The following is a 23,641-nucleotide window of genomic DNA, read 5'->3' as shown; positions in this document are numbered from 1 at the left end:
AAAAGTCCATTATGGTCTTTGGAGTCAATGTTGACATGTTGCTCTCTGGGAAATATTTTCATGATGTCTATTTATTCCCCACATTTTCCACATGCATGAAGTTCATCAGGACTCATAATCAGGTCATTATATATTAAACAATGTGCATCTGAAATGTTCAGAATTATTGATTCATTTATTTGAAGCTGCAGGTTTTTCTGTGAATCATGATGATTGATCTGCATATGAAGAACAGAAGCATCATTATGAGAAACTCCACAACATCATCCATGATCAAAGAGGTCAAAGGTCACCTCAGAGGTCACAGCTCATCAAATATATTTCTTTAAACAGTGTTATATCAGAAAGCATTTAGTCAAATCTGAATGAGTGAGTGTTGAGAAGAGCTGAGGATCTTCTAATATCAGTGTGTTGAAGTGTTGTTTCTCTCTCTCTGCTGGAGTGTGTGTTCACTCGAGTGGAATAGAGGTTTTTGTACGAGCGTTTCATTAGATTGTATCACTGTGGTACATATTCGGTGGAGGAACTAAACTGGTGATCGGTAAGTCTGTCTATTTAATCACCTAATAAAAAAATACAATTTAGATTTCAGAAAGTGTTTTACAGTGGAAACAAGAACAACATTTATTAATTATAATGATTATTAGATATTGTGGTAAAACTTTACTTGAAGCCTTTATGTATAATGCATTATAAAGGTATCAATAACGTATGTTATAATGTCATATATGTTTTCATAAATAACTGAAACCAAAGTTAAATGTTTTATAATATTTGCTAATCTCTTTGTTACATCTAAAATTGGTTGTTTGTCATGAGTTTTGGTGTATTATAATTTTTTGAAGGTGTAACAATGAATAGATAATATTATAATGTGTTATAACTGCAGTTATAATTAGTGCTCAGTAAGTCTGTCTATTTAATTCTTATAATATTCCTAAACATACAATTTAAAACAAGTTGAAACAAGAACAACATTTATTAATGATAATTATTATTACATATTGTGTTGAAACTTCACTTAAAGCCTTTAATGCATTATAAAGTGTTTCATAATGTACGTTACAATGCCTAATATCTTATCATAAATAACTGTAACCAAATCTAAAATGCATTATAATATTTTCTATTTCATTGTTTCATCTCAAAAGGGTTGTTCTTCATAAAGGTGGATCAATGAATAGATAATATGTGTTATAACTGCTGTTACACTTATTGATTAGATCATACATGCATGTTAATGTATATAGCAGTGCATAATTAATACATTAAAATACTTTTATAATGCAATATGTATGAAAGCTTTAAATAAAGTGTTACTGATATTGTTTTATAATGATTGAATCTAAAACTAGAGCAGCATTATTCCTATGCTGTGAATGTGCAGTGCAGTTGTGTGTGTGTGTGTGTGTGTGTGTGTGTGTGAATGTGTTGTGTTTGTCTCCTGCAGCTGGTCCCACAGTGAAGCCCTCAGTGTCTCTGCTGCCGCCCTCTTCTCTGCAGATCTCTGGAGACTCAGCCGCACTGCTCTGCCTGCTCAGCTCTTACTCTCCACAGGGGGCGCTGGTGAGCTGGACACTGGACGGGTCAGAGGTCACCGAGGGGGTTCTGACCAGCGCAGAGAGCCAGCAGGACGGCCGCTACAGCCGCAGTAGCATCCTGACCCTCAGCAAAGCACGCTGGGAAGCGGGAGAGCTGTACGTCTGCAGAGTAACACATGATGGAGCTCCTCATGAGGTCTCATTCCACAAGAGCTCTGAGTGCTGATGTTTCTCTCCTGAAGATGAGCCGTATCTGAGTGTCCTGTGTCAGGCAGGATTCACATGAGTCTAGTGCTGCAGCTGTAGTGATTTACAACTCAATACTGAAAGAGTGTGTGTGTGTGTGTGTGTGTGTGTGTGTGTGTGTGTGTGTGTGTGTGTGTGTGTGTGTGTGTGTGTGTGTGTGTGTGTGTGTGTGTGTGTGTGATCTTTCAATCTGCTGTGTTTGCTGCAACATTCAATAAAGCTTCTCAACAAGTTCACTTTGTGTCTGACAACATCATTCAACTAACAGATGAAGATGCAGGTGCTTTTCAGAAGGTTGATGTAGCAGTAAATGTCAAATAAAGCTCTTGGGGTTTGAACATGGTCTCTGGAGACAGAGCTGCTCTATTCTGAGAGGATCACAATCACTCCACCCTGACAATGCAAATGGGGTTTTCAGTCTCACTCTTTGATTGGTTACATGATCTGGACTGGAACACTTTCACTTCTGCTTTAGTGAAGCAGCGCAGACAAACTGATCATTTATAGGAGATTAAAAAGTTTAGAATATAAAAATAGCATAAAAAAAAATAAATAATAATAATCAAGAATCAGCACTTCTGACACTAACTGTTACATAATTATTACATTTATAGACAATGGTGTAAATATATATGAAAATGTTATGAAAATCATAACTAATACATGATCACAAATGAAGAATCAGTGTGTTGTTAATAAATGTTAATATCATAGTGTATTTGTTCATTGTTCATACATGTTTATATTAAAGTGTATTTGTTAATTTTATAATAAAAACCCTTGGTTGAGTTTGTGTTTCACTGCCAGTTTCTGCCCAGCCGACTCTCAGCCAGATCTGTCTTACAGTGCCTGGGCCAGACCTGGGCCATATCAGTCAATAAGAGTCACTTTACAGGGTGTGGGCCACATCTGGGCCAGAGGAAGCTCTGTGTGTCCATGTTCAGTGTGTTGGGCCAGTTTTGGGCCGGGGACCCAGCCAGAAGTGGAGGTGGGCCAGGCAAAGTTTGCTCTCTGTCCTGCTGTTATCAACTCAAGAGTGAACCAAAATCATGTTGCTCTAGTGATGGAAAAACAAAGCTTTTAGAAACCATTGAACCGATTGCTTTGCATAATGATTCACTGTATTGAAGCTCTGGAAACGCCACACGCTGGTCAGAACAGCGGAAACTCAGCATAAAAACACCTTTTACACACCAAATGCAAATGTTTTTATTTAAAGTCTAATCTATTTAATGCAATTACCAAATCATCTAATACCAGTAAATATGAAATGTCTTTATAATATGTGTTAGTTTATTAAATTGAAGGGCTTGTTTTGTTAGTTTTATGGAGAGCTTGGTAATCAGACCAATTAGACACTTTTAACTACAACTCCTTTTTTATTATAAAAATGTGTCAATAAACATTAATATTTAAAAAACTGATCTGAGATCAGGTAAAATGAAATAGACAGTGGTTCATGGGTTCACAGAGATCATCGCCCCCTAGTGACGAACCAGTGACATTTGGAAACAGTGATGACATGAAGCCAGTGCTGCCAGATTTGGGCAGTTTTGAGTTTGATTGTTCTGGTAAAAATTGGTTTGGCGGTTTTCAAACACCTACATTTTATAGACTAATTGGTTAATAAACAAAACTCAAGTGTGCATGTAGTCCATAAAATCAGTCATCATGATGTGTAAATACACCGGCCCACTGCAGATCTGATTCAGCCAATCAGAGATCAGCAATCAGACGTGATCATTCATGACTGACGGGTTTTTAGTGAGATAATTTGTAGCTGTATATTCGAGTGATCACTATGTCAAAGTGGCATAAATATACAGTTGTATCTACAGTAAAGAGTGGGAGAGTGACCCAACTCTCTAAACGTGGATTACACCTGGTGGGACTCGAAGGCTCTTTATGAATATAACTGTAACTCTGAGAGCACAGTTGAATGACTTCATTGAAATGGAGTATGGGACTATGACTCCTGTCCATCATCATGTGCACACTGGCCTGATCAGGACATCTGCAACTTCTAAACCATCCAGACTGTGCTCTACTCGTCCCGACCGCTGCTGGAAGAGGTTTCAATCATTCATCAGTTTTGGGTGTGCTAATTTCTGTTATGATCTACAATGTGCACTTCAAGAAAGACGTACTCGTTCTGTTTAAATGTATGGCTCATTTCCACTGAGCGGTACGGTACGATACGGTACGCAATTATTTCTGTTTCCACTGTCAAAAGTTGTGAATGGTACCAAAATGCCGAACCGTACCGTACCACTTTTCCAGTACCCTTCCGTTGTGGTTCCTAGCACAGTGGTACGGCACTAAAGGGTGGAGCTAGACTCACTGCAGAACGTTGATTGGTTGACAGAGGATCGTCAACAAGGGGAATGACAACATAAGAAGTGCCATTTTTTATATACAGTTGAAATATAATACTACTTTTATAGTGTCACGAAATGTAGTTTTAAGAGTTTTTCAGGCGAGAATGTGGTTGTTTAAAGCTCAAATCTGTGGTTTATTTATAAAGATTTATGAAAATTTGATCCAGGTTGTGAGATCCAGGCGATCACCGGGCGCTCGGCGTTCATGTACCTCGGCTGGTCCTTCTGACGTTTGCCGCAGACTCTGGTGTCTCTGTAGTGGTTAAACATGAGATATAATTCGTCTTGTGTATATCTAACAGGCGATATTTGGTCTCGTGAATCTATCATTTGTTCCCTGGCCAATCGTTTTGGCTGAGGGCCAGGCATGTACTGGCCATCGGGACTACCGGGAGATTCCCGGTGGGCCGCGGTCTGTGTGGGCCGGTGCGTGATGTATTTTGTTTTTAAATCAGTATTAATCGTCAATATATTCGTAAGTATATTGTTGTATAGTCCAATTCTGGGCTTATGTGCCTCTCTCATTGGCCGCATGAAGCTGATGCGAGCTGCGAGACTGACAGGTAGGTTAAACGTGCGATGAGCACATGTGACATGTTCACTGAGCATTGGCCAATAAGAATCAAGTTACAGACTTGCAAAGCGGCCGCTTTACAACTTGAGCGAATTCATGTGATGATGTGCAACGATATAAAATATCTAAACGTAAAGGAGGGGCCGAGAAGTTGAGAGAGAAAAAACGACAAGCAATTGAGACAAATTCCACCAAATAAATGAAAATAAATTATTTGCTGGAAGGCCGGCAAAAAACATTGTTTTTTTTTCAAAGTTAAGAAATTGCAGCTGTAATAGGCCACCTCTCAGTGATCTATATAAATTACATTTATATACATCAGATCAGTGCTGCCACTGTATAATCTCACTGCTATTAAAGCCCACCGGCAACTATAGTTGCCGCAGTGCATAGTTGTCATTTTCCTTTTGTAAAAAAATTTCTAGATGTTGTCCATGTTTTATTTCTCAATGACATGCAAGCAAACAACCAAATAAAGGATTTAAAAAAAAAAAAAAAGGTATTCACTTCCTCCCTGTCACATGAGGCTGTCAACTTCCTACCCCTACTTCCAGGAAGCATGGCGAAGGCAAACCCTCCCAAAGAAAGGTCATTTTCATGTTACTAATAAGTATTTTTTGTTGACATATATATATCTACATAATCATGAAGGTCTCTAGAATCATCCAAACAAAACAAATCTTACAAGAGATCTATAGTTTTTTGTATACTTAGTCAAAAGTCCAAGCGGCAACTATAGTTGCCGGTGGGCAAATGCCTTGTAAGTACATATATCATGGGAAAATGGGGTATACTGTGTTAATAGGTTAATAAATCAAGTTTATTGGTCTTGTTTAGTGCATAAACATAACTTAACCCTTTAAATGACATCTCTATATAGATATCTTTTTTTTCTTCATTCTATTTATTTGTATTTATTTATTTTCATTTAACTTTTTGATACACAATGCCCTGTTATGGCTGCACTTTGTTCTGCACTATGTTCCACAACTTAACCCTTGTGCGCTGTTCGTTTGTGGTTTACAGTCAGGCTGTTTGGGGTCTGAGAGACCCCAGGCAACAAAATGTAATTTTGTAACAATATATATATTTTAAAACAAATGTAATTTTACTCAGTTTATTTATGTTTTTACTCTACATTTGGACATTTTTACTCCACAAAAATTCTCCAAAAAGAAAAAAAAAATGAATAAAACATTTGCCTTATAAAATACCCACATTTCTAACTTTCATTCATGGGGATAACATGGATAATTTGACATGGTTTAGTGTAAGATTTTTGGCCAAATCTTGGAAAATGCAGTTTTAAAAGTAAAAAAAAAAAAAAAAAACAGTAGATGGCTGCAGAGCTCTAAAAGTACTAAAAGTTTCAAACTAAAAGACATCTTTTCACAAGTTTTTCCAGTTAGATTTATATCTACATATAATGAAATCACAATTATAACAATAAAAGTTACTTTTTGTCAAAGTTTGGCAGTTTTTGTACTGAAAAAAAAAATCAGTTTTCAATAATGTTACATTATGATTAGAATCAAACCTGATCAGGATGTTACAAAGAGAAAAGTTGGAGTTTTTAGAGTTTATCATTTATTTCAAACATCTGTTTTTCATATAATTCTACAAATTTAAAGTGTGCCACTTCATTTCTGTCTCTGTGTTCTGTGTTGTTTCTGATTTTGAGGATGAATTTTGTTCATTGATCAAATTCATTTGATTCTAATCATAATATAACATTACTGAAAAACAGATTTTTTTTTCAGTACAAAGAGTGCCTAAACTTTGACAAAAAGTAACTTTTATTATTATAATTGTGATTTCATTATATGTAGATATGAGTACAACTGGAAAAACTTGTGAAAAGATGTCTTTCAGTTAGTCAAAAAGCAAATAGCAAATAGTGGTGCTCTGCAGCCATCTACTGGTTAAAGTGATAATTTGTTACTTTTAAAACAGCATTTTCCAAAAGATGGGCAAAAATCTTACACTAAACCATGTCAAATTATCTATGTTATCCCCATGAATGAAAGTCAGAAATGTGGGTCAAAAAGACCCTGAACAGCGCACAATGGTTAAGGCAAATGGATTTGTTGTTTGTTGTGTTTTCATATTCAAGAGATTATAAGCTAGATGCCATTTTTTTGGGTCTGCATCAAATGTTCTTCGACTTTTATACATAATAAATTTGTTTATGAATAAAGATTGATCTGTTGAAAGCAGTTATTTTGAGATAAATGCCAAATGTTCTCCTCCTATTCATATTTTACATTGAAGGGGTGCATACAACATATTTGCCCACCGGCAACTATAGTTGCCACACATTCAAATATGATTTTCAAGAAAGAAAAAAAAAACCTGGGGAAAATAAATGCAGAACATGTTCACATAGGACACTATTAACAGGATTATATGCATGAAACCATTCAGAAAAATTTGGGCACAAATGGGTTAAAGGTCCCGTATTATGCCCCTTTTCACAAGATGTAAAATAAGTCTCTGATGTCCCCAGAGTGTGTATGTGAAGTTTCAGCTCAAAATACCCAACAGATAATTTTTTACAGCATGTTTAAATTGTCATTTTTGGGGGCTCAGAAAAACGTGCTGTTTTAGTGTGTGCCCTTTAAATGCAAATAAGCTGCTGCTGGACGACACAGGGGGCGGAGCTTCATGAGCTCGCGCTCAGTCTCTCAGGACAAATTCATCTCACAGAATGATGATAATATCAGAAACTCTCAGTAACGTTGTTCATTTCGAGTCGGACAATAATGCCTACAGAGTCAGAGTGCTGTATAGAGATGAAACAGGTATAGTTTAGTAGTTTAATTACAGTTATTATTACGTATTTGTCATCTGCTTGTATGTATCCATTATTTATTAATAGCCTACAAGTCTGCTGTCTGAATGATGATCAAACATATACTGATGAGTTTAATAAAGTTTATTGTACATCACACAAAAGATGAAGCGTCAGTTTTACTTCAGAAAATCACCGTAAGAGCTGAGTAAACACAGTAAGTTATTAAAAGTGCGCAAGTACATAAACAAATTTCGGTAGAGTTGAGGGAGCATTCCTGTGGGCGGAGGTTAGTCAAAAAACGGTTTTACTGACGTCATTAAAGGGACTATGTGTAGCTTTTTAGGTATTTTATTATCTAAAATCAATATTTTTATTCATAAATATGCCCTCAATGGTGTACAAATACCTATGCCAATGATCAGACTAATCCTCGTAAACGAAGAATTTATTATCTTTATATACATGGGACGGGTAGGTCGACGGAGGCTTCCATGTAGATCCGCCATCTTGAAAAACTATAATAGCAGAGAGGGACAAAAAGTACTAGACCAACGCATTTCCACAACGCGTTTCGTTCAGAACCAGCGTCACGTGACTAACCAGCAGAAACGGAGGAGCAGAGCAGTGAGAGGCGCTTGTCACTGCCGCGGCAAGTTTAAAATCCTGCACTGCACGGTTATTTATACACCGTTCATTCATACATAGGCTGAGTCACAGGATGAGTCCTCGTCGTCGAAAAAGTCCAAAATAGACCGTAAAAGGAAACGTGACTGGAGATTACAAAAACAAGGGTTAATGTCGGGATAGCTAATGCAGGAGAAAGCTTTCAAAAGAGATGCTGAAGTTGCCTGCTTTCTTCTCGACAGGTAAGTCAATGTTACGGTCTTAATTACAAGCTTTTTTTTCATTGCTTGGTTGTGTACTTTATTATACAGACAGAAGAACATTTATAGTTAAAAGTTAAACAGGCTCTTTGATGAATAGCAGCTACTGAGTAAAGTAACGTCAGAGCCCGTCTACGGAGAGCCTTGGCACTTCCTATTAGCCCCATTGTATCGATCTTGGTTGCAGTTCCATTAGAATTCCACTGGAGGTGATCGCGGGCGAGTGCAGACTGAATGGGAGTCTATGGGGCTAGACGGCTAAATTTGTCTCTTTCACCCGATTGCCGTTGAGAAATCTCAGATTTTATTGTAGGTTTTGCAAGTTCAACATGGGTTATAGGTCGAAAATTGAATGAACGAGTACTTATGTCCTTTCGATTTCTTACAGGTTGAGTTATTGTTGCCCATAACACGCTAGCATTCTGCTAATGAACGCTGATTGGTCAGTGAAGGACTGATTACGACCAGAGATACCGCTTGATGGCATCGTGGCATCCGAAGCGGGACCAGAAACAAACAAAACAAAAACTCTTCTAGCACGTGTATTTACCTGTGTCAGCTGTGTTGTCGATGCCTCGAGAGAAAAGAAAGTGCCGAGCGCGAAAGCACCAAAGTGACTGAAGGATTGCCGTAAAGCAGTATCTCTGGTCGTACGATGTGTATGACGTCATTGACATTTTAAAAGACTTCTTAAAGCAAATAAGTGACTCTAAAAAATCTAACACCCAGCAATGTGTAATTTCTTTGCATCTCCTTTCGAAAACAACATTCAAATTACTAGACAAAAAATTATATCCTGAGAAAAGTGGATTTTGATGGTTTAGCGTCATAGACCTCCATTCATTCTGCACTCGCCTGCGAGCGCCCCCGCATGGACAGAGATGTGTTACTGCAGCCAGTCCAGAAACCGGACGTAACCAGAGAGTGCCAATTCTCTTCCTATTAGACATTCTCTGGTAACGTTAGAGAAGGCGCTGATGATGATGATATCTAACAATGCACGTACTTCAAAAAATATAACGAGTAAAGAAGGCATTACTACTAATTACCATAGTTAATGTTTTTCACAGTCAGTAATTCATACTGTAACATTCTTTTTTTCGTTTTTTCAAGTTTCAGTTTGTTTTAAATAACAAACCTGTTCACCCGAAGAAAAACTCGAAGTGCTATTATAAGACATCCTGTCATAGCTTTTTGGTACATAACGGCTACCGTAGATGCAACGCGCATTTGAAAAAGCGATACGCTGGAGAGCACTATTCGTTTGAATGCAAAATACAATTTCACCACTAGATGGGAGTAATTCCTACACATAGTCCCTTTAAAGAAGGAAGTAGAGGGATGTAGTCCAAATGCAGCAGCATTATACCTACCGCCTAAACGATTACCGAATTTTACTAGAATTGTAATGAGACGCGTTTGTATACCAAAAATCTATTTTGATTTTGTTCCGCCAAAATAAAAGCTCGATGCAGTTTCCATCAAAATAAAAGTACAAAACTAATTATGAAAGTTTCCTTTATTTATCAGTGCATTTGTTTTACAATATATGGCTATTACTGCCATGGGATTAATATTATAAATGTTGTAGTGCAATGTAGACAGACATTGTAGTACAATGTACAGATGTAGTACCAGGGGCGATTCTAGGATTTTCATTTTAGGGGGGCTCAGCCCCCAATGAGGGTATGATGTAAAAAAAAAAAAAAAAAGATAGTTTATGGTCTAATGCTCATTATTAACTAGTTTCATTCATTCATCCAATAACATGCATATGGCACGGTTTTATAATCACTGAGGTACCGAATGTGAGGTATTTAGGGGTGTTCGGGGGCATGCTCCCCCGAGAAAATTTTGATTTCTCTGATCTACATATGTGCATTTTAAGATGTTTTGAAGGCCAAAAAAATTGGATGACAATAGCTTTAAAACCATGTGCGGGCAGCTGTTTTTTTTTCTCACCTCATCAGCATCACACTCTTTTTCTCTTTGTTTTTATCTTGCTCTGTCTTTTTCCCTCCTAAAGCTGAGCTTTGACTGATATAGGCTTTTTATTTTTGTCTGTCAGTAACGAAAGTAAACATAGGGTCAACTGATAGGTTGATTTATGAATCATTTTCTCAGACAAAGCTACCAGGAAAGCTAGGTAACTAAGTCCATCTACAATGAAATATAAATTATTTTATTTTCTAAGCTTTTTAGCCTTTGTAATCAACAATACGGTTGGTTATTCATCAAGTCACCCCGTGAAAATCTATTTAATTTCAAATCATTTAACTAACCAGCTAAACGTGTATTAATGTAACTGTCTATTGGCAATATGATTAATCTGTTCTATATTTATTTCTATTTATTAAAAATAACAACATGAATTATCAATTTGCCACTTCTATAAATCAAGTACTTAAAAGAAAATCACAAATCCCTTTACTCTACTCTTACTCTAATATATGTATGTACACTCCTCCTGATTCATTATTACTTAATACAAAACTATATTTATTAATACAAAACAAAAAAACTCCAAAATAATAATGATGTTTCTCTCTCTGGGCCATCTAGTGCTTTCAGACAATGATGTGTGTCTTTAAATCATTTCTGTGCATGGCAGCATAATGTAATGCCGAAATACAAAATAATATGTTTTAAAGTTTAAAAAGTAAATTAAAATAAATCATGATCGTTTTCTAAAGTATGTTTTCATGGGTGTTAATCGCTTCATTTTTGTAGGAATAAAAAACAACTATCACACTGTGATAAGGGCTGAAGGTGAACGCAGCGAAACGTATTGGTATTGGATGAGAAACCGAACCGTCTCGTGTTGCTCCCAATGCTCCAGTAACATTACATTATGTAAACTGCAATGCATTTATGACAAAGAACTGCACCGATGCAGATGTAATATCATAGCAATCTATCAATAAATGCACTCACGACACACCTTGTACTCTCTGATGTTCGCTCTGCTCGGCGCCACTGCAGATTGAAAAATGCGCTGAAAATCCAAGCAGACTCAGATAAGGGGAGGAGCCGAAACTTGACGCAGCTTGCCGCCGTTTCATATGAGTTTTTTTAAAGGGGACTGAAGCGATCAAAAATTTATTAATCAAATATTTTTTAGGGGGGCTGGGCAGAAGCCCCCCTAAAAAGGGCCTAGTGACGCCCCTGTGTAGTACAGTGCAATGTAGACAGACACTAACTAAAAGAGGATTGAGTTTTTCTTTGTTCAATTTGCACACTGAATATGGGTTAGAGCTTTTCATTTTGAACTCTCAAAGTGCACCAGATTGATGCAGATTGCCCCCGAACCCCCCTAGAGGACCTGAGGACCATCCACTACAGTTTTACAAAAAATCCTGTGAGAAACACTGGTATTGCTATGCCAATGCAGCTTATAGCTTGTTTTAGGATTCATCACTCTGGAGTATAGTTTTTTTTTATAGTAAATTGTTTTAATAAATGACATTTTTTTTTGTTATTTCATCTGTTAACTCTTGCTCGTTCCTACTCACTCATTACATAGCATTAGTGGTTTTAAGGAAAAGGAGTTGGTATACATATACATGATGTTTATGATCATATGTAGAGGCCGTGGGCCAGTATGGGCCAAAATGCCAGGGCCGATTTTTTGTCCCAGTCCAGCCCTGCTGAGGGCTAAGTGAAGTTACATAACTTTATATGTTTAAGCTATTTAACTTTACCATTGTAAGGTTAGACTAGAGCGCTGACTTTGTATGTTTGACTGAATTGTTTGCTTTATTTCTTATTGTATAACTTCTTGTACCTTTTACTTATACTTTTATAATGGCTAATATTGATAAAACTGAAATTTAACAAAAAGAGACTGGGTTGAGTTTTGTCATTTTTAATTTTATTACAGTGAATATGATCTGTAATGTTGTTCACTGCAACATCTGTTGTTTAGTACAAATGCACATATTGCCTGGACCATATTCAAATGTTTAATATTTTTATATTATATTTAAACGAAAAGAGGCAGGGTTGTGTTTTATATTTCGTTTTGTTATAACCGCCTAACTCATCTGCAAACTCGGCCGTAAGAAAGCGTCTTTTAGAGGAAATGTTCTCTTTTATAGAGATATTATCTTGCTAGAGAATATTCTCCTTTGGAAATAAAGGAAGTGTTGAAGTGCCCAGAGAAACTCTCTTGCTGACAGATAGGGAACTCAGTAATATTAAAGATCTGTCCTCTAGTGGTGAAGGATGGAAGTGCAGTTAAAGAGATTGACTTTCCTACAGTTCGATTACATTGTAGTGTCAAGTTTTACAGGAACAAGCACCACTCACATTTTCTCCACATTTGTGTCTGGTTTAGTAAGGGATATAAGATTGTGTTACATGTTTACTTACATCATAATAAAAGAATAAAGTGTGTGAAAGGTTTGATATTGTGTAGTTTGTGATCCTCCATCAGCAGCTGCAGTTTCTCTCAGCTGTATCAGTGCAGTCACTGTGACGTCTGACTGACAGAGGTTTTTGTACGACTCTTTATCACTGTGTGAACACTGGACCACTGTGTAAACTCTGACAGTAATAATCTCCTGTATCTTCAGTCTGGACTCCACTGATGGTCAGAGTAAAATCACTGCCAGATCCACTGCCACTGAATCTAGATGGAGTTCCAGTATTACGGGTTGTTGCTCTATATATGAGGAGTTTAGGAGCTTCTCCAGGTTTCTGTGAGTACCAGGACAGACAGGGTGGAGTACAGCCTGTTAAAGGAGTGCTGGCGCTGCATCTCATCACAACATTCTCTCCTGATGAAACTGTATGAACTACAGGAGTTTGAGTTACTGTGATCTGTCCACTGGAGCCTGGGAGAGAAATGCATAAAGACAATATAAAAACAAAATATGTATAAAATATGAACCAGCTTTATTAATGTAGTTATAAGCATGTCAGTGTCTTATTGTATACCTGATATACAGAGCAATATCCAGATGAAGATGTTGATTGTGTTCATTGCTGTAGTTTAGTCTTGTGTGATGATGAAGATTGTGTTCTGCTCTCAGTCATGAAGTGTTAAACTCACAGCACTATAAACACTCTCAGAGCACTGAAGCATGTGCTGACAATGCAAAGTGACTCTCTCTATTTAAATCATTATCCTGAAGACTGTAGATCAGTCACAAACACATTATCAAACAACTTCCTCATGTTGAGAAATGCTAAGCTATAATACACACATTTCTGAAGAGTCTATTGGCAGAATCATACATTATTGATTCAGTCATTATTAATATTTAAATTGCACTTATTTAACAACTGACGAGGAGACTATTGATTTGAAGACATTCATATATATTAACCCTCTGCAAACATTTTGATGGCACATGATAAATTATTCCACATCATTTCTTGGCTCATTTGGGAACGACCCCGACCCCCCGGTTGAAGATCAGCTGCTTTGCACACACATTAAATCTAGCCGTACAAAAAATTAACAAATGCAGCACCGTTTGCAATTGGTCTGCAAGAGTACGCACTATAGTTGTTTGGATGAAGAGGTCCCACATGGCAAAGGTCATTCTGAAGGAAAAGCAGCAATTACTGAGTAAGTGCACATGAATTTCTGTTTTTATTAGACTTTTATACTACAGTTATATAATGTTTTGTTACATTTTATTCTAACAAAAATGTGAATTTTTTCACAGACCTCGCTCAGCACTCACTAATTGTTGATGTAAAGACACGATGGAATTCTCTTTATCCGATGATTGAGAGGTTCTATGAGCAGTTCCCTGCTATTCAAGCTGTAATAATGATAATAAAAAATAATAATTTTAATAATAATAAAAAAAAAAAACAATCTGAGAAGGAAAAGTAAGTTCTGTGATGATTACCACTACTACTAAATTAGTGTAGGGTGCAAGAGAGAACCACTTATTATCCTACCTTGCTTAACCCTCTGGGGTCTGGGCTGTTTTTGGGGCCCTTGAGATGTTCTGACATGCCCTGACATTTGTGCTTTTTTCAGTTGCATATAAACATATTAATGGCAAAGGTGTAAATTCACTCTATATAGCACAAACAGGGCTACCATAATATGTGAGCCACGTGCATGTACATGTTTTCATTTTTGAGAGAATAATGTTTATGCGTGGTTATTGAAAAAACTAAAAACTAAAATTTCTGAAATAAGGCCACAAAACACATAGTAAATATGTGTCAATAAGACTTTTGACTAATGGATGTCCTCGCCTAGAGTTTTTTCTTCAAAATTATGTGAAAATAGTCTTGCTTTATCGTTCACATAAAACCATACATTGATTTAAATTGATGTAAAACAGGTTTAGCTTGGAAAGCCAATATGCGAGGGGGGCGTGAACAAGGAGTGGTTTACACCTGAGAATACAGTGTCCCACCCACTCTGCATAATGATGAGCCATTCACTCAGGTGTGACACTGACTGAGCCACAATGCAAGGACAAAAGATATATATTTAGAAGAAGACTTATATTGACCATTTAAGATTTTGCTTACATCTATCTTGTAAATATGTTTTGCTATTTTATTAAAAAGGTTACAATTACAACAATAATTACAATTTCAACAATATTTCAAGTGTACTCTTTCTTTGTAAAAAAAAAAATGATTATAGGCCTACATTTTATCTATGTATTCATTAGTTTGAATATAGTCAACATTGGAACAGCTAACATCTTAGTTGATGACTTTATTTTTGACAAAAATAGATTTAGAAATTGCTAAACAAAAGCTTATTTGACGTGGCAGTATATTCTACAGTAAAAACTGTACCCAAATCTAGTCAACAAGATGTTGTCTTTCATATTTTGCCTGACTGTAACGTTGTTTTCATGAAATATTAGGGCATATTGTTAATTTGCAGTTTAATACGTTGCTTATACAAATAGCCTACATTTTATTTCAACATATTTCAACATTTTTACTCATCTCAGTATAGCAATACAGTTTGCTAAAACATCATCATTCATTCACACACGCAATTTAAATTTAACTTCTGGCAAAGATGAAGTTGATGATAGGCTATTGACTCGCGATCTTCGCAGTAGGCTAGTGAACGCACCGGAGAAATGCACATTTATTAGGCTACATAGTTTTTTGTTTTGGATGGTTTTGTTTAGAACCAGCTTTCTGTAAATATATTTCAAATTTTTTAGACATGTGAGGCGAGTAGGCTACGGTCTGGTTAATGATGATCTCCAGTTCAAGCACCTTATGTTGTGATTGCTAGCCTATATTTACTTTAAATCCAGGAAATTTGTTAATGAAAAAATTATTAAAATTAAGATACAATTGATACAAAACGAAATTTGTTTTAAAGAAAGGATTTGTACTTTCTGTTTTGAGGTCTCTGTGAAAGTCTTTTAGTGCGCTTTCAGAGCGCTCGCGTCCATAATGGAGAACTGTCACGTAATATTGTTTTTTCCTCATAAATGCGAACACGAAAAATAAAAGACAAAAGACTTTTAAGTAAAACTTACTCCGAAATTGTGTCCTCGGCGGAATTCGCTCTTCAAAATGCTGCCGTTCGTAGTCTGAGTTACAATCTTCCTCTGAGGAAACAACCCGGTATCATGCATTCTTCCTCGCTGTCCAGAATCATCTGAAGGGCGTCTTTACTGGAGAAGCGTGCCATACTCAAAACGCGATAAACTATCAGTAAGTCTGATGAAGAAACTTATCTTATGAATAGCGCGCTCTGCGAGTGGGTGTGAACTCATTTCAGGGGGCGTTTACCTTATTTTGCATAGATCACCTCAGCACATTATCTTATGAATAGCGCGCTCTGCGAGAGGGCGTGAACTAATTACAGATAATTAGATGAGACGGGAGAAACTGTACTTCTCTTTAGTTTCATACAGATTACATTGCAGGAGAATATTTGTTTTGAATGTGAACTGTTTTATTTAAAAGTAGAAATTTAAAGCTTTCTTTAGACGCATGTTTCATGGTTGTGTGATAAGTATTCGCTGAGTTTTCCAGACTTGTTTCAGAAAGATTTTTGCGGAGACAGAGTGAGCTGAAAGCGCACCCTGTTTATTTTATTTATTTAAAAATAAAAACAAGGTTTTGATGTTAATGTGAGTGTACACAAAAAAAAGAAGACCCTCTATAGTTTATAATCATGTATTTATTTTATTTATATGACCATAAATGACGGATTTTTTTAAGTTTATGTTGCGCGTGGGCGCGTTTCTCGACCTCAGAGGGTTAAAGCTCCACTATGTGATATTTTTTGACCACAAGAGGGCGCAGTTTCCAACAATAACAAAGGCGAAGCTTGATGACGCTATGAAGGAGGTGACGATGGGAGATGTCGTTTTTAATGCGTTTTCACCATCTAGCGATGTATCTAAATGGAATTAATGAATCATGATCACGAATGAGGTAATTTATTCGTTTTTTAACTGCAAGGAACGTGAAATGTTATGCTATATTATCCCGTTACAACTTACAGCTATTTGTCAAATGATTTGTTGGGTTAATGTAGTGCAGTTTTACGTGTTTATGGTTAATGCCGTGTTGTTTAACGTGTTCAAACCAATCGTTCTAAAAGTAAATTTGAACGAACATTTGCAAGTAATGACTAAATATATTTTTTTTAACAACACATATCCGATTGTATTTAATTGTACTGCCATAATCTCGGTCACCACACGTGATAAAAAGCCTTACCGAAGTACAAAGAGCAATATAACTTTGTTTATAAGTGCTATTATTGACAGTTGCATGTCTTACCTGTCTATCAATACACTCGCGAGAGCAGAGTCTCTGTCAAGTCCAAGATTGTTGCGCATCTCTCTCCATCTCGAAAACGCCTGGCCAATATTTATCCGGGTTTTATTCCTCCGTTTGTCACACAGTCTGCGTGTATCCGAATATGGACGCTTTCGTTTTGTTGGCACTTCAATACTCGCCAAAGAGTAATCATGATCCATAACAGCTATAACCATACAGTCTATGGATAACGCTATAACCACTTCCGCATTTGACCATGTGATATTCCGGTGTGGTGGGTCATATTTTTGATGATATTTTGATATTTCTTCTTTGTCAGACGTCTTTATTGTTTATTGTGATAAGAAAAAAAACTCAATAAAGTTGTTGTAAAAAAAAAAAAAGGATAGAGCGGACATTGCGTCACTGAGAGGCGACATTTCTTTTCCGGGACGGACAGTTATTTAAAATCGGAATTTCTCTGAAATAAAAAATCTTTGGAGACTTTTGAGATATTGTAAGTACACAACTGGAGGAAATATATCACACTGCAAGTTATTTTCGGAAATTTTATTACAAAATTGTTACATATTACATATTGGAGGACTTCAGGAAGGCAAAGGAGTTCATGGAGTTGATGTCTGTACTCTACACGTCGACACTCAGTGTTTCTAGTGAAAAAAGCCCTACATGTGGCCAAATCATTCCAATTTTAAAAAAGTTGGAGTGCCACTATGCAGTCCAGGTCGAAGACTCTGAATTTGCAAGAAACATTAAGGAGAAAATCTGGACTTACCAGGTTCCTTGACAGATACTCATTAATTTCCAGTCTTCATGTAAATGATTCATTGTTCTTTCTTTCTTTTTTTTTTATTAAGAATGAAAATGTCCAGAACTTCCTGGAAGAAGCAACGGTGACGGACCCAAGGTTCAAGTTGAAAGTAGACAGTGATGCCATTTGGGACAGGCTGAGGTCTGCAGCAATTGTAGCGGCCACACCCAGAGAGACAGAAAAGGTATTTGATTCACAGTTTGTGGCTTATTTCTGTTGTGATGCTCAACTCTGGTTCCATTCGTAGGGCTGACATGTTCTTTTTTTCTTTTAAGCAGTCACAGCAGGAAGACAAGAGTCTAGGAGGTGAAAGAGAAGCAACAGGAGGGGGTAGAAAACTATGTAAGTCCTTTTAATCATAGTAAACATGTGGCATAGATGAAGATATAATAAACTAATCAAATCATTGATCTACACATTTTGGTGGTAAAGTAACAGTTCTACTACCAGTGGCACTAGCTTTAATAATAGAAGTAGTACATAAGTATATTTGTTTTTTGGACATCCGATTTACTTGATATACCTTTCAGACACCACATGTAAAACACTGATGGAAGACAGCCTTGGAGAAGCTGTTTGCGGAGGAGGAGCATGATTTACAAACAGCCCCACAACAGACTCAGACATTTTTTGAACGACTGGACCGAGAAATACTGATGTACAAAGGCATACCTTCCATCTCTGTATCAGCGGATGCTACTCTGGTGGTGGCAGAAGAGGGCACGATGCCTCTTTTGGCTGATCTTGCCCAAACATATCTGTGTGTTCAGGCATCTTCTACCCCTTCTGAGAGGGTGTTCTCCACTGCTGGAGACACTGTTAATCGAGAGAGCGCTAGGATTCTCCCAGAAAAAGCAGATATGCTTATTTTTCTTCATAAGAATTGTTAAATGAATCAAATTTGGTTCAAACATATTTCATTGCAAGCCAGTTTGTCACCGTTAGGCTTCCATCCCTATTTTTATAGAGAATAGTTAATTCTATATTAGGAGGAAGAGTTTATGACCTGTATGCTTATGTCCACATATTTTTATTTTGTAAATCTTATTTATTATTCAGTTTGCTTACTCAAGTGTAAACTTTAAAACAAATAAAACCATTTGTTTTGCACGAAAAAGCAATTGACTACTTTTTTCCAAAACCTATTAGGAATTGTTAAGAGAATCGTTAAAGAATCGTATCGATAAGCAGAATCGTCAGTGGCATTGATATTGATCAAATCTTATCAATTCCCATCCCTAGTGCTCAGTGACTCCAAAATACTCTTTATGAGGGGTCGGCATGTAATGAAACCCTCTTCTGCAGTGGGCTTCATGCTCTCATCCAACAGGTCATTCATATGACATTGCAGCTGCACAATGGTTGGAGCCAGGTTGTCAAGAAATATTTTCTTCTCTGCTTGGAGGATGTTTAGTGCAAGTGTTAAAGGCCTCATCACATCCACAAACTTGTGTATGAAGTTAACTTCCTGTGGAGAGAATCGGCGAAAGCCAAACTCATTTTGCAACAGTGTGCAAAATCAGCTCTTCATGTAGGGGAGTGGCATCATTTTCAGGGGTAACCTCAGCCACGTTCATTTCTGCCTTGGTAGTTATAGTGTTGCTATGCGAGACAGTCGCTCCATGGCAAGAAATACTGAATGCCATCTTGTGTCATTTGGCACAACAAAGCCAATCCCAAGCTTTTCCTCCACAGCATCAGAAGCCTTTGTACTTCGCTTAACCAGGTTCCACAGTGCAGATGCTTTTACAAAAACAGCCCTCGACATTGTTTTGTAACATTTTTCAGTTACCTTTTCCGTATCTTTGGCCACTAGATTCAAGGTGTGAGCCATGCACCTTCTATGAGGGGGGAGAGAGGGATGATCCAGACCTGAGAGAGGCTCAGGCTCCATCTGGTCATCTTCATCTGAGCTCTCACTGGCGGCAGCAAAGGCTGACACTGGTTCATTGTCATCTTCACTTTCAGTTTCATCAAAGTGGACCACTGTCTCTGGCATTTCAGTATCAATAGCAACAACATCCATCCCATCCGTCTGTTACTGTACACACAACCTTATTGTGGATTTTTAATTCTTTGTGTGGCGTACAGTAGGTTTATTACAGAAAGAGATTTACGGAAGAGTCGACTACGCCACCCTGGTCACTAAACCAGAGAAGTATCCTAATAAGGACACACAGGTTCGATGTTTCCCTTACACAGAAAATTGGAGACGTGGGTATAAGAAAATACAAAAATATTCTTTATTGGACAAATGTAAAATATTAAAATATGCGGCAATTGGAATCAATCATCACTCCACACACACGCACAGACACACAATAACAATACAGACTTATCAGGACTTGTGATTACCGGAAGCAGGATGAGCTAGCGCCAAACTTCTCCACATCAGCAATGGTCGAGAAGCACAAACACGTGCACTACACTGCACCCTCACATCAACCAAGATCAATCCCTATAGGTTATAGACCACACACGGTGCATCAGGCCCCACCACCAAAATAGAGCAACTAGCTCTCCTGCTCCGGACTCACAGTGCCTGAAAGACAAGAAAAACGAATTACAACACAAGAAATAGTTTACAAGAATACTAATTTACAAGGCACAACCACAATACCCAATATCACAAAACAAAATATATGATCCACTCAAACCTGTAGTTGTGGGTTTCAGTAAGGTTTTCAGTGCATTGGTTTACAGTCACCAGCCTGTCCCAGCTTCACAGGCCGGCCAACACCCACAACCCTCTTTCCTCTAACAGGCTGAGGATCACTCACAAAATTATTAAGTAATGCAAATATTATTCACAAAAGAAATACAGGGCGAACCCATAAAAGATCAAAAACAAACAAAATAAATGAAGTTAAATTGTCCCAATAATAAAGCAAACTAACTCAAAAATACATTGAATGCTGGGCGTGCTCACATGAGAGCCACTACTGGCCAGCAGGTTATTGAAATAAAACAAACAAAAGAAAGAGATATTGGGAACAAAACAGCAGCAATGAAAGTCCCAATCCGAGCAGCAGTCTTCACGTACTTTTACAACGGCAGATTCATTCACCAACATGCGGCGATTGCGTCATTCGTCCGGCAGCAACAGAGTGAGAACCAAATAATACCAAGGCGAGCAGAAAGCCAAACAGCAATACACCAGCGGGGATTATTGCAGTAGTATGACGTGCGTTTGTATACGGCAAACGGCGCGCGTTCACCAACCACTGTAAACACTCAGCTTGAACACGCGCCTCTCCACAAGCCGCACCGCACCTCCAGCCAGAATGAAAACACAACGACTGCAAACACTCAGCACCACATGTGCTTATCCACAAACCGCACGGCAACTCCAGCCAGGATGAACGCAGAGAAATGACGTGCCAGCGAAACAGTCACACATCAACGCCATGTCCGGTGGCCAAACAGCCACCTTGATATACCCGTATGAATGAGACGCTAATTACCTGCGGGCCTCTAGGGCGGAGTCAACACATGCAAACGAGGTGCTACCCAACAGCAGCACTTCACTACATTTGTTTACATCTGACAATAATTTTGTCAACATATCATGTGTATGTGCTCCTTTAATCTGCCGGCATGCCAGTACTGCAGAGTTTCTCTTAGAAACATCAGTTTTAGCCAGTGGACAGTGATGCCCATAAATGCCTTGTTCACAGCTGACCAGCAATCTGCTGTTGTGCACACAGTATCGATCTCAGACACTTCAGTCTTAAGTTCACATATGTTTTCTTTAAATTTCTTGTACTTTTTTTCTTGATGGCACCTTTAATGGCTGCAACCCCTTAATTAAGTTTATGAAAGCTGGGCTTTCCACTTTACTCAAAGGCTGCAGGTCTCCGACAATATTCTGCACCACCAGGTTCAGCTGCGACTGGGAGATGACAATGGAGCCGCTACAGTACGCAGTTCATGGGATTTGGGTCTAGGATCTGTCTTGACTGTCTTTTGATTTTTTTTATTTGCTTTCACATACCTTGAAAGGCTAGCCGGGTGCTTCAGTTCAATGTGCCGTTTCAGGTTTGCTGTTGATGTGACTGAAGTGCGGATTTTCTCTTTGAAAGCTGGCGGGCAAAGTTTGCACATTAAAGTAAGATTTCGCCCATCCTCACTGACCTTGTCATAAAACTCATAAAACTCGTTTAAATGATCATACGCCTCCTTGCTACATGCTGCTGTCGCCTCCATGCTATTTTTGTTTTGATGACGCATGCGGCGGTGCGACACTGGTGGCTGGTGTTGCCAGATTGGGTGTTTTTTTCCGCTACGTATTAAGGCCCGTTTACGGTGTGTTTTAGCCAGGTTTTCGCCTGGAAGGCTCTATAGAAATCTGGCACTGTATTGAACGAAGTTAAACTGAGAGAGCGTGGTGTTCACAGACACCACAATGAACGAGTTCACAGTAACGTTCATTCGACAGTAATACAGTACGTTCAGTTCACGTTCGCCCAAAATATGAATGAGTTCATGAACTATCATTCAATGAATGCGTTCAGGCACAACACTGCAAGTAACATACCCAGAGATGACGCACACACAGCACATCTGATAAACAGAAGCTCTGAGGTGCGAGCTCATTATCATAACAACCAATCACAGAGATATTGATTCTGACTCTGGAACCAATCAGCTCTGGAACCAATCAGCTTTAGTCGTGTGTTACATGTGTTGTTTGAATTTAAACAAGTAAAAACTTTTTTAAGCATCTGTGGAAAATGTATTAATGATGCATTTCTGGAGGACCTTTGATTTGATGGACTGGGTAAGCTCAGTGTCCTCTTCATCTCGAGTCAGAGCTTGGAGGACTGGCTTTACAGAATGTAAGCTCACGCTCAATCTGCCCAAAGCCGGCATCCAACCAGCGCGGAAGGTCTTTACTGTGCTACTGTCTTTTTCTCGAGGCAAAGTGTTTTTTGATTAAATGCAATACATCTGAATATGTATTCTCTCGTTATTTCATCTGACTATATCTGTGCATCATTAAATGTGGGCTAATTCAAAGTCAGTTAGAATAATCAAATGTAACAATTTATTATGTCAGGTAAATGTATCATGCTAATTTCATAATCAATTCAAAGATAATCAATACAAAACATCAAATGCTCTGGAATAAAGAGAAGAGATGCAAACCCAACATTAAGAAATACATGAGGCTGAGAGTCTCGGCCGCTCTCAGCCTCACGGGCTGATCTGAAGTACAGAAAGGACCCGAATCACCGGCTGCATTTCATTATATAGACAAACCTCTTTCACATGGAAACATCTGCTAACAATGGGAATTTACATTCAGAGTTGACACCTTTTGGGGGTATGAGACCATTTATCTAAAGACCACCTACCTTTTTTTTTTTTTTCAGTTATCTGTAAACTCTTAAAGGGGTCCTATAATGGTACATGCACTTTTACAAGTTGATTGTACTGAAATGTTTAGGGGTGACCCCGAATAGTCGAAGATTCGATGCTTCGATAGGAGGAGCCTGATTCGACTACCGATCTCACGGTCGAATCTTCGCAGAGGTGTTATGAAACGAGGATCATGCCACTTTGGCTATATGAGGGCGCTCAATGTCTCATTTCACATAGAACTAGCTTTTATGTCAATACGTTAATATTCAGCCTATTATGATAATGCTGTAGGCCTATATAAAAA

General features: G+C 37.9%; 1 long non-coding RNA gene across 2 annotated transcripts; it reads left to right on the top strand.

Moving 5' to 3' along the window:
- Nucleotides 1-13,783: 13,783 nt before the first annotated feature.
- LOC309490624 lies at nucleotides 13,784-19,455 on the top strand. 2 transcript variants are annotated; one of them, XR_014202778.1, is made up of 4 exons: nucleotides 13,784-13,992; nucleotides 18,020-18,157; nucleotides 18,249-18,315; nucleotides 18,504-19,455. It is a non-coding gene; the product is annotated as an uncharacterized lncRNA (long non-coding RNA). The 2 variants fall into 2 exon arrangements; XR_014202779.1 differs by lacking the exon at nucleotides 13,784-13,992 and having other exon boundaries at nucleotides 17,747-18,157.
- The last annotated feature ends 4,186 nt before the right edge of the window (nucleotides 19,456-23,641 follow it).

Source organism: Leuciscus leuciscus, assembly GCF_965113295.1.
Source record: "Leuciscus leuciscus genome assembly, chromosome: 25".
Lineage (NCBI taxonomy): Eukaryota > Metazoa > Chordata > Actinopteri > Cypriniformes > Leuciscidae > Leuciscus > Leuciscus leuciscus.
The sequence above is the reverse complement of the archived record's forward strand: the minus strand, read 5'-3'. Positions and strand labels throughout refer to the sequence as shown.